Source organism: Pinus tabuliformis, chromosome 1_1 (genome assembly GCF_031772625.1).
Source record: "Pinus tabuliformis cultivar Carrire ecotype Pingquan chromosome 1_1, CPIR1, whole genome shotgun sequence".
Taxonomy (NCBI): domain Eukaryota; kingdom Viridiplantae; phylum Streptophyta; class Pinopsida; order Pinales; family Pinaceae; genus Pinus; species Pinus tabuliformis.
Window position 1 is genome coordinate 748,739,790 of NC_142297.1, and position 13,378 is coordinate 748,753,167.

Sequence of the window (13,378 nt, forward strand, 5' to 3'; positions counted from 1 at the left end):
AGGAACATGAAAAGAGGTGAAAAGCATAAAAGCATAACTAGTAAAGACTAATTATTTGATTTTGATTAAAGGACATTTTATATAATCCATGATGTCAGAGTTTGTTAATGGTAGTAATTGAAGGAAAGGGTTATGACCTATTCGTTGGAGGTATTATATTTAAAGTTATGGTAGGAAATGAACTAGTGGCTCTTAAATATTGAGGGATCATCAAATGCAAGATAATCTAGTGCAAGGAATAATAAAGCCCCAAAGACATACTGCTTGAGGAATTATGGGGTAAATGATATCATGACTAATGTAATGGCCTGTAGTTATGTTTGAATTAAGAAAATATTCTCTATAAAATTATTAAAAATGGTTAATGAATGGACTCCATTACAACCATTGAGTGAGGGGTGAACATGCTCATGAAAACTTTAATAAAATAAATGTTTTTTAGTTTTTTGCTAAAGGGATTCCAGGTTAAATCAGTGTCTATTGATGTGTTTTCATATTATGTCAATCTAATGGTGTTACCACTTTTGATGAAATTAACACTTACATCATAAAATATGTGATTAAGTAGCATAATTAACAATTATAATGATGTAAGGTTACAACATGGAGGTTTATGTTAATATGTTACAAGAATTATTATTAGGTTATGCAACTTTCTAATACATTTATAAAGTTACTTTACGTAATGACGATGATTTAAATTAACGGTTAGTTAAGGAATATGGAATTAGTTATTGGGAATATTAGATGCTATTAAATTCCATAAAAGAAATTCTAATCCCATGTCTTTTACACGAGGTTTACCGGGGAATGTTACAAGTGGTATGACAGCAAAAGGTTGCAACATTGGTGCCTTTTGGGTTCTGTAAGGATGAAAAGTAGATGTATGATGCTAATGGATATAATTTTAGGTATGACAGTAACAAAAGTTTCATGGAAAGGTATGAAGTAGACTACATTTGATATAAGATGCATGATGGTGTTAATAACAACATCAAATAATGATAAGTGTAATGTCTATTTTAAATAATAATTGTGCTCATGACATCTGAGTATTTATTTGTATAAATGACAATACGAAATTTTGTTTCATTGTTTGTAGCTAAATCATGAACAATTTTGAATACCCATAGTGTAATCATTGATAGTGTGAAATAACTACCAACCTTTACATGCATATTATTTGAAAGAAATCCTTTGAATGTTGAGAATAAACAAAGAGTCAAGTGGTAGATCTCAACTGTAATAGGTAATTGTCGATTGTGTCTTATTTTGGAATCTTGATTAAATTTATGATAGTTGGTAGCATTGATTATTTAGTATATTGCACTATCTTTAATGATTTAGTATTCTATAAATATAAGTTCTTGATTATAAAGAACTAAAATTGTGTTAACAAAAATTTCTTAAGTAACTGATTCAATTGAAACACGTTGTTATATCAATAATAAAAATAAATTGAAAAAGGGTTTTAGATTTGCAAATGAACATACATACATGATAATTCGAATGATGAGAGTAGCCAAGATTATTTGATAGTTTAATAATGTATTGAAATTCATAAGACAGAATAGATTGTGTATGATCTACCAACTTAGTGTTAGAACTAGTAATAATCAGATGTTGTTGACTACATTGTTGTTCAAACTTCAAAACTCTACAAGTTGATGACTGAATGATGTTGTTAGTTGGTATGCATCATATATCTAATAAATATGTTAATTTCATCTGTAATAAATTCATTTAGTGCATGTGAATATTATTGTGACACTACATTTTAAATCTAATCAGTTAATTCCATTATGCGTTAAAATGTGGTGTCTTCATTGTCACCACTAAACAAAAATATGGATGGAATTTTGAATCCATTAACATTACTAATTTATATAAACAAGAAAAGTATGGGTGATTAATTTGAATTTGTAAATGTTTCATAATTATTGTTAATTAGATCCATATGTGTAAATTAAATGAATTAGAACCATGGTGAATATCAATGATTGAACTAGAATGGATATATACTTTTTATAAGGTCATGTTTCCTTAATTGTTGTCGTGGAAAACAACCTCATCGAAACTTGATTTTAATTTTCTTATATATAGTATGGAAGAGGTATTATAATTCTCTATGGTTACTCCTAATGAATGCAATGGTGTATGAAAAATAAAAAAGACCAACACCTTTTTACATTGTTGAAATAGTGAGAACATTAATGTATGTGCAAAGTAAAATTGACAAGATATTTTGTAGAAGATATGGTTTTATCAAAATCATTTATGACTAATATTGCTAGTTTGATTAAGTATGGTTAGATTAATGGCATCATAGTGTTGTCACCAAGATTCCAGGGAGATTGAATATAACAACCAGTGAATGATGGAACGTTGCAATGTCATTTGCAACTACAAATGTGAAAGTATAATGTTTACTCTTATGACATGCAAGATTCGTGCATAGAAGATACAATAATGTTTTTCTAAATTTCATGTTCATTATTATGTGGAAAATTTGAAATGAATACCACTTGTATGACATGTGATGTCAGTGATGCTTTCCTCTCAAATTTACTTTTATAGAGTATGGGGCCCATGCTGAGGGTTAAGTATAAACACATGATGTAGATAAATGTTCCTTCTACTTCAATGTTAATGTGAATATGGTAAATTTTGTAAAGGATAGTGGAGAAAAGAACTAAAATAGAATTTCAAATCCTAGATAGTTATAGGATAGTTATGAAAGCTCTGAGGAGGTCCATGGGTAGACGCAGTTCCCTGCCTAGATTTCCTCTCCCTAGAGATAGATAATCTCAGTAAGGGGAAAGGGTTAGGCAAAATGGAGAGAGAGGAAATTCCTAAGGTAACATTTTTGGTTTTGGAGCTTGTTGGGGGAGGCCCAAAAGAGTTTGTTTTTGAGCTAAAATTCCTAAAGATAGGATGTTGTCACAGAAATAGGAAAGATGTTGCTAAGAGTTATCGTGTGTTAGGCAAAGTGTGGTCACTATGAGGGAATTTCCTTAAATGTGAAATTGCTCAATATGGTTAACGGAAACAAGTTATCATTGCCTAGGAGGAGCACTCTTTTTCCCATTGTGGTTTTCGTTGCAAACCAAGTTAACTAACCAAGTAAGTCATGTGTTAAAATGTTTTTTTGTATGATTTTTTAATTTTTTTTTTGTACATATTGATAGGAAAAGAGCTTAGAGCTAGGGAAGGAACTACTAGAAGTGTAGTTCCCTCTATTGTATTTCTAGTCTTGTGGATGTATTTAGGAGGGTCTATGACAGTATGCAGTTTTTGTCGTTACGATAATTTTCATAATTTTGATGATTAGAGAGTTAGGTGCTATCTTAGTACCTAGAAAGGTACGATGATAAATGATTTATATTTAAAAAATAGTGAATATCATTTCATAAAAAATATTATGATTAATGTGATTATTTTGGATTTTTTAGTCTTATGCTATGGGGCGCTTTCCACAAAGGTCGTTAAATGACACAAGGTGCTTGTTGTTAGCCTAATAAGCTACTCATAAAGTGCTTGACACAACTGATAAACCATTTGTAATTAAAATTTTTGCATGAAGTGGCCATGATCTATATGAGTAATTAGAAAGTAATAATAAGTTGCTACAAATACTTTGTTTTTGTTTGCTATAAAATTGAACAACCGCTAAATGATTGAAAGTAAAATTTGAATATTTTTGTAGTTGTAAATATTAATTATTATTGATAAAACATTATTTGTTTTACTTATTGGTATTTCTTGAAAATAAAATCATTAATTTTGAAGGGGAGTGGTCCCCTTTTGGTTTTTCTAGCTACATAGCAATCATGACTGAAGATAAATTCCATGAGTAAAAGATCAATAAAAAGGAGATTGTGAAAGTTAAAAGACTAGGAGAACATATAATGATAACAAGGTAAACACTAAGGATGATGTTATATTTAATGTGGGGAGTATGTAATATCCCTCTAACTATATATGTACATTCAATTTTCATAAAATATTATTAATTTATTATATGCTTAACAAAATTTAGACATCAAGAAGTAGCTAGGTTTCTGAGTGGTTACAAACCACCATACGACTTACCTTATCATTTCACTATTTTCTTGGTCGATACGATGCCAATGGAAATATAAAGACTACCATTCATTCAAAAAAAGGAGGGAACAAGAGTTTCTTTATTTTAAAAGGAGAAAAAATGGATACCATAAGAAAGACATTCACTGTGTTGTTTTCACAATCACTATTTAAATTTTTTCACAAGAGTGACTCTTGTGTTGTAGGATTCATTGTTCTAGTGATCCCAGCATGAAAGAAGGCCATGGCTTTGAGATACTACCTTTGTAGCAGACATGGCTTTGAGTGTAGAGATGTCAGTAAGGGTTTGAATGTTTTTTGAGACCCGAGACATGGTCATTCTTTGTGTGCAATTAGTTGTGAGCCACCATCGTGCATTAGTGGAGAAGACAACATGATTTTTGGGGGAATCAATCCACTACAAGCCAAAGTAAAGATTTTAGTTGTGTTAGTGGAAGTTGAGGGAATAATGGCCAGAATGTTCAGAATAAAGATGAGTTAAATATGTTATCTTCCTTGAAAATATTTTAATGCTTCTTATGAATTAGAATCTCTCAAATATTGCAGGGATTTATGTGTTTAGTTTTCCAAATTTTATTGGAAAAGGGTGCATGTGAACATTACACATAAAAAGATAAAGAAGTCATTATCTTTGATTCAAAAAGAACACATTTGAACCCTACACATAAAAAAAAATAACGAATTCATAATATTTTCTTTGAAAAAAAAATGCATGTGAACTTTGCACATAAATGTATAAAGAAATCATGTCATTGAAAAAGATTGTAGGGAATTATGAGTGGAAAGCTAGATTATTTTATTAATATTTTCATGGTTTCATATTATTAGAATGTTGGAAAATAATTCATGCTTATATGCATAAAAATAAGAAATATTATAACAATTTTCTTCGGGAAAAGAATATGTGCTTAAATGTACATAGATACTAGTTATTGTGTTAATTTTTTGGAAAAGGAATGTATTTACATACACAAAGAGAACAATTATTGTGGTTGAGTTTCTTGTAAAAGAACTATGTATTTGAATTTACAAGAAGAATACATATTGTGTTACATTTCCTGGAAAGCAAATATGTATTTTCATATGTACAAAAAGAATAGCTATTGCATTAGGTTTCTTGGAAATTAAATATGTATTTGCAAGTATTAAAGAAAATCTATTGTGTTAGATTTTTTAGAAAAGAGACATGTATTTTTATGTACAAAAAGAATAGATATTTTGCTACAATAATATGGGTTTATATGCACTAATATAATATTTGTTGGGCTAAGTTATTTTGGAGAAGGAATGTGTATTTACATGAACAAAGATCATAGCTAATCTTTTACTTTTCCTTTAAAAATATGGTTAGTTGCAATGGCTTTTATTTTGGAAATGAATGTGTTCTTGTGCAATGAAATAATAGTTGTTATGGTGTTTATATTTTGGAAATCTTTTCTTATTCTTGTGCGAAGAGATAGTGATAGCCATGGTGATTCTTGTAAATATTATTGTATTCTTATGGGGAGAAGTAGAATGTAACTAATTCCATTTCCCATTATATATATGAAGTAGGGATAAATGAGCACGCCTTTGCGATGTTTACACACTTTACGTTATGCATGTGGGATTTGGATGGTTAGACATACTTCATAACCATACAGATGCATGGATACATAGATTTATTTTGTAATCATGAGCTTTTGATTAATGCATGTGTGTGTCAATAAAAGGCATGACTCGATACTCTTCCTACATTTTATTTAGGGATGTGTCATAAAGAAGTAGTGCACTTGAGGAGGCAGGTAAAAGAAAATATGAAAGAAATATTTCAACATTATTATCCATGTGAAATAAAGGGGGACATGAAAATATGTTTATAAAATAACTAGTAAGGAATGATTTCTTATGTTTGATTAATGAACATTTTATATGATGAATGATGTCAAATTTTGTGACATTAGTAATTGAAGTAATTGATTATTACTTACTCGAAGCATGGATTATACTTAGCAATATGGTAAGAAATGAACTAATGACCCATGTAGATGAGGGATCGTCAAATGCGGGATAATCCACTACAGGGAACAACTAGACCCCAAAGACACAATGATCGAGGAATTGTGGGGTAAATAATATTATGATTAATGTAATGACCTCTAGCTAGTTATGTTTGAATTTAAGACGATATTCTATGTAAATTTTTTAGCAATGTTGAAGTGATGGACTCCCTTGTATCTATCGAGTGGGGTTAAAACCCTCTCAAAATATTTAATAAAATAAACATTTTCTTGATTTTCCCTACAGGTTATCCAAGGTATATTGGTGTCCATTGATGTGTTTTCCTATTATGTCAATATAATGATATTGCTTCTTTATATGCCATTGATACTTAAATCGTCAAATATGTGATTAACTAACCTAGTTAAATTGGCAATGATAATGATGTAAAGTTATAACACGGGGATTTATGTTAATATGCTGCAACAACGGTTGTTACATTATGTGACTTGTTATTCAATTTCTATAGCTACCTTATGGAATTATGATGATTTATGTAATGGTTAGTTAAGGAATATGTAATAAATTATTGAGGATATTACATGCTAATAAATTTTGTAAAAAATCTCTAATCCTATGGAATTTTAGGCGATGTTTACAAGAAAACGTTACATTGTTATTTTAGAAAAGTGGATAGTTAAATAAAAGAAAAATGGAAATTTATATTTATATAGAAAATTTTATGCTAGCAAATGTGTAAATATAATGGGGAATTTGTTTTATTCAAAATTATATTATTTTTCTATTAAATTATAAAATTATGAAATATTGTTATTTAAAAAATATTTAAATTATGAAAAGAAAAACACTTCTTCTCTTATGTAGCATTACAATGGTTATATAAAATGTGTTATTTTACACACATGATTAAATTCCATCATAACATGACTATCAATCCTATTTGTATGTGTTTAGATATCGTTACAAAAATTTAACTAACATATCCATATAAATTAAGTGATTGATAATTGTTGATAGACATCAAAACACTTCACAATACATCTCACATAACCAAAATTATATTAAATAAATAAATAAAGAAGAAAAAAAAATATTAAAATTTAACTAAATTATAATTTTATTTTAAAGTATTTTTTTTTTTTTTTTGTAAGCTAAGGTGTTTCTCATTCTATTACTCGTTCAAAAAACATTACATCATATCATAATCAGTCTTTGCCCGCCCACTAGGGGAAACCGGGCCCGAGTGCCATCGATAGTTTTTGAAAGCAGCCCAAAAATAAAAGGCTCTCAGTCTGTTAGTCTGAGCTAGATAAACTATGCAATCATGAGCCTTACTAGAGCTACGCCTAAAACTACTGTTCTGAACTTCATACTTTCTACTATCTATACCAGGTGCAAAGCTAAAACCACAAAAATTTCTATATTTCTTAAACATATCTCAGATTATTCGTTGCCGCCAGGAGGTTGCTGAGCTGCTTCATCTGCTGGGGCTGGGATGAGGCGATTCAGTTGCTGCTGTATAGCTTCCAGCTTTTCATCCTGTTTAGTCATTGCTACACGCAGGAATGCAAGCTCACAGCGGATATCAGGACCCCCTTTAGCCAGATTGACCATTTCTCTCGCCACCTGCTCCAGCGCTTTAGCCAGGAGGCCCTTCATAACCCAGTAGATGTGGAGCGATTGTTTGAATAAGGACATGCGCCCACGCGTATGCCCCGGGTCAGGGATAAGAAATTCCCAGTCTCCCATCTCCTCATCAGATTGCTCCTGGATCGAATCTTCTTCCAGGTGCTGCATGAGCTTGCGGACAGCAGGTTTAGCGTTCCGGTTAAAAGCCTTTTCCGCCCTGCGAATACGGTGGGTGACGGTTTCTTTTTTCTTCCGTTTTTTCCCCTGATCCCCACTGGAGGTCTCCCCCTCCATCTTACCTTTACCCTTCTGGCTTTTCATCCGTTTGCCGTCTCGGTCAGGGTCCTTATCAGTTGGCGGGCTGCGCTTCCTCATGCCATAGCGCCGGACCTTCGAGCCTTGTAAACTATTCAAATCCGCTTCCCGGTGCTCCTTTCTTTCCCCCGGCGAGTTATTTCCGTGGAATCTGCGATCGTTGCCAGTATCTGGAGCTGGGTCGTCGCCCGAATCATCCTCAATTTCCAGAACAGTAAAAGGAGGGTCCTGCTGCATAATGAATTTGTCTTTACGGCTTCGGCTGTCAACCCCGACACTCTGGTTTTCCCCCACCTGCCTACGCTGCTGTCTAGTTTCCATGGTAAACAACTGGTGGACGTTCCTTATTCTCTGGTTCCTCTGAACAGTCTCAGCGCTCTGATAATGCTTGACGGGAACCTCCCCCTTAACCCAATTTAGAAATATGCATGATGGTTTTTCATTCAGCCGATTTCGGGGATATATCCGGCTTCTTTCCTTCGAGAAACCGTTTGATCCGGTTGTCCTGTGCCGGCCGTAGCACACCTGTAAATCTTTGTTCTCTGTCATCATATCGGTATTCCTCCCTTCTGCTGTGAGGTCAGGCGAGCCGCAGCCTGCACCTCTCATCGTTCGGCCATTAATTACCTCACCTGGGGTGTACTTCCGCCCACCCCCTCCATCCGTCGTCACTGTACTATAGTCGAGGTCTCGATCCTTCGCTCTGCATCCTTTCATGATGATTTTTCCATGCCCCAACAGATTTCGTCCCTTTACTCGAGGCCTCCACCTCCCCGTATTAGTCCAGCTCACTAATTCATTCATTATCATTTGTGGCATGGTCATGATCGGATTTGATTAGGTTTGCCAGCTCTTCCCAATCCTGATTACCTTCCACCGCTCTCCATTGGCTATCTATGGTATTGCCACGTCCTCGACAGCCCCAATTGGCTAGCCAATCCGCAGGCTGATTGCCTTTGCGCCGAACATGGCTGATGAGTCTATAGTTGATGCGTTTGATGAGGCCTGCAATTTCTTGAATAATGCCCGCAGTGCGCCAGCTTTTGGCCACTTTCTCCCATGCCTGCCCGTTACTGAGCCTCCTCAGCATGTCAACCGCCATCTTCGAGTCTCCAGAAATTTCCAGGTTGCTATAGCCATTCCTAATGGCTATGCATAGACCTTGGTGCAGGGCCCAGAACTCTGCCTCATTATTAGTCATCTGTCCTCCCCAATCCGCAAAGATCCATCTTACCTGGTGGTTGCAATCTCTGAATATTCCCCCAAAGCCAGCTTCGCCCGGGTTCCCCTTCGAGGCCCCGTCGAAGTTGAGCTTGATAAACTGATCACGCGGGTACCTGAATTTGTCTGGACTTTGAGTTCGCATGTCATGGGAGGTCGAACATTTGAAATGTACCATTTCCACTTTAAGATTTAACTTGTTTAAAATCTCTTGTTCTTCCGAGTTTGTTTTCCAGTCCTCATTTTCCCATTTTTCGACCAGGATAGTCTCGCGCATACTTTCAATAACCCGATTCCAAATATCCTCTGGATTCTTCCCAGAGTTCTGAAACACCCTCCTGTTTCGCTCTTTCCAGATCATCCATAGAATAAAGGGCGAGATGAGGTTCCAAGCCCTCTGGACAACTCTGCACTGAAATGTTTCCTTGCCCCACTGGAAAACCAATTCGGTGAAATCTCTGGTATGAAACCCTGTTTTGTTGAAGAGTCGTTTAGTCCTCCTCCAGAGATGCTCTGTGTAGGAACAGTTGATCAGCAGATGGTCCCTAGTCTCAGTATCTTTTTGGCAGAGATAGCAACGAGAAGGGCCAATGAATCCTTTCTTTTGAATTCGATCCCATGTCAGAATTTTGTTTTTGGAAGCTAGCCAGACAAAGATGGATACCTTAGGCCACCAGTGGCTTTCCCAGATGGTTTTCCAATCCGTGGTCCTGTCAACTCTGTCTTGAACATCCGTTAAGAAGTAGGCCTCTTTCGTTGTGAATATCCCTTTCATAGTGTATCCCCAGCGAAGGATATCTTTCCCATCTCGTTCTCTGATTTTCCTTGAGCTCATTTCTTTTTTGTAATGATCCTGAAGCTCGGGGGAAAGTTCCCGATCCCACTCTGTTGGGTCTTCCCAGACTCTCCATCCCTCTACCATTTCATTTATTCTCCAATAGTCTTTAACACTGGGTCTGTTTCTTTCAATTCTACCCCGTATCTGCAAGAGGTCTTGGTTATTCATTAATTTCTCTCGCTGTTGCCACCTATCTTCCCAGAAGTTGGCTTCATTGCCTCCTCTAATTTCCCAGAAAGTATGTTTGCTAATTAGATCTCTGTTTTGGGAGGCAAGATCCCAAATAGAGGAGCCTTTGGGAAATTCCTGTTGTCTTAAGATGACAGCTGGGGAGTTTGGCATTCTATACTTAGTCCTCCATATTGTTTTCCATAAGTCATTTCCGCCACTGAGCCATCTCCACCATAATTTGGCTCCCAACACCTTATTAAGAACTTCCGGGTCCCTTAGACCTAAACCACCTTTATCCTTTCTCTCTGTCAGCTGCTTCCACGAGACCAGGGCCCATTTTTTCTTCTGATCAGAACCACTCCAGATAAATTTCCTTATTATTTCCCTAATTTTGGCACAAACCCCAGCTGGTGCAGCCATACTTGCTAAAGGGTAGATCGGGATTGCCTGAAGGACTGACTTGGCAAGAACAACTCTGCCAGCGATATTCAGAACTCTAAAAGCCCAATTTGAGATTTTTTTGTTTAGCTTGTCAAGGATGCCTTGCCAGTTCTTTACCTTTTTTGATGTAAGGTCCAGAATATTACCTAAATATTTGGTAGGTAACTCTCCTTTCTTGAATCCAAGAATTCCAATAAGGTGAGATTTGATCTGTTCCATTGTATTGAAAATGAAAATGCAAGACTTGTCCCTGTTAATTTCTAACCCAGATGCCTCAGTAAATAAGTCTAGGATCCTCTTAAGATGCCGAACTTCTCTTACCGTTGGTTCCCCATATAACATAATGTCATCAACAAATTGTTGGTGAGTTAAAGGAAGGTTGTTCCCCCAGAGTTTCAGCCCTTTTAGTCTATCTGCTGCTCTTTCTTGTTTAATAAATCTGCCAAGTCCTTCCGCGGCTAGAATGAAAAGGAAAGGGGACAAAGGATCACCCTGGCGGATGCCTCTGGAAGCATTAAAGGTTTTTGAGGGGCTTCCATTAACCAGAATAGAAAAAAGGGGGGTGGAGATCAGATTATGAATCCATGCAATCCATCTTTGGTGGAAGCCAAATTTCTCCAGAACTGTTTCTAAATAATTCCAATTAAGCCTATCATATGCTTTGGATAAGTCCAATTTAATCAGCATCCCTTTTTGTTTTTTCACCTTTAGGGAGTGGAGCACCTCCTGAGTTACCACCAGCCCATCAAGAATTTGCCGTCCTTCCACGAAACCAGTTTGTTCAGCCGAGATAAGATTGTCTAAGAGAGGTTTAAGTCTTTTGGCAATCAGAGAAGTTATCATTTTGTAGATGACATTACAGAGTGCTATAGGCCTGAAGCCACTCGCTTCTTCTAGGTTGTCACCCTTAGGAATGAGGGTGAAGAAGGTTGAGTTAAGAGCCTGCCATACCTTTTGATTTATTCTTGACTCTTCCACTATCTCCAGAATCTCGTTCCCCAGGAAATGCCAGCTTGCTTGGTAGAAGTCCACTGTGAAACCGTCCGGTCCAGGAGCAGTCCCTTTTTTCATACTCTTCACAACCTCTTCCAGCTCTTCTAGGGTCACGGCCCTCATGAGGGCTTTGTTTTGATCCTCGGTGACCAGGTTAGGAATGGCAGAACAGATCTCTTGGATGGCCCTCGATCTATCCACTTGCGGTTCGGTTAGCATCTCTTTGTGGTAATCTATTAAGACCTGTTCTATTTCCTTCTGCTCTACCACCCTTTTCGCGGTCTTATCCTTGATCGAAAGGATTCTATTTCCTTGCCTGTGTTTGATCATTGATTGGTGGAAGAATTTTGTATTTTTCTCTCCCTCTCTTAACCATTTTATCCTAGATTTCTGGCGCCATAGGATCTCTTCTTGTTTTCGTCTTTCTTCCAATTTTCCAAGGATTACTCCTTCCTGATTAATGCTGTCTTCGGTTCTGCCTTCCAGAATAATCTTCTGTTGCAGCTCTGCCATTTCCTCTTCCAGTTTTTGTTTATCTTCTAATATATTGCCAAATTCCTCTTTGTTCCATTTTTTTATTTTGTCTTTTAGTTCTTTCAGTTTAAGCTGGAAGGTGTGCATTCTACATCTACCCTTACTGGTACATTGCTTCCACCATTCCTCCATTTTCTTGATGAAATCAGGATCCCTCAGCCAAAAGGATTCGAATCTGAAAGGTCGCTTCCCCTGAATCTTTTTGATATCCATCTCTAATCTAATAGGCCAATGATCTGATCCCAGAGATGGGATGATTTTGGCTTCCACAAAAACATCTTTATTCATAATGTCCTCCGAAATTAGAAATCTATCTAATCTGGATGCAATTTGATTCTTCCCTCCCCTTCTGTTATTCCACGTGTGGACCCCGTTAATGGTCTGAACATCAACAAGCCTAAGATCAGCTATCATATCATTGAAGTTGTCCATGAGGGGATCCCACTTCCTCGTCCCTCCTTTCTTTTCTTCCAGGGATCTGATTAGATTAAAGTCTCCCCCAATGATCCAAGCAGCACCAGGGTACAGTCTGCGGATCGAATTGAAACTGTTTATAAACTGCTTCTTTTTCCCAGGGGACGGGGGGCCATAGACGCCTGAGATTACCACCTGATGACTGGTTCCTACTATTCTGCCTAGCCCAGTGAGGATGCCGCTCATACTTGACCAGTTTTCTATGATGATTTCATTTGGGTTCCACAGGACTGCAATGCCTCCAGCAGACCCAATTGCATCTTGTCCCATTACTTGATACTGTAACTTGCCTTTTCCTATTATTTCTTCGATTTGTTGGTTCAACATCTTTGTTTCCTGTAATATCATAACACTAGGTCTCTCTTTCTTCAATTTTTCCTTTAGATACCTCTGTTTGCCTTTGCTATGCAAACCTCTGATATTCCAGCTGAGCACTATCATTTAAAACCTTTTGTAAGAGGGGAAGAATACCTCTGAGAGAGGTATCACTTTTCCGGAATTTATCAATATTTCCCCCACTGTCTGGATGGTCTCGCTCATTGGTTTTCGGCCTCTTTTCCTGCTATTTTTACCAGAATTGGTCATTTCTTTGTCCTCATTCCCTTGGTCACTTTCCGACATGGTGAGGTTGTCCGGGGGCTCTCCTTTTTTCTCTTT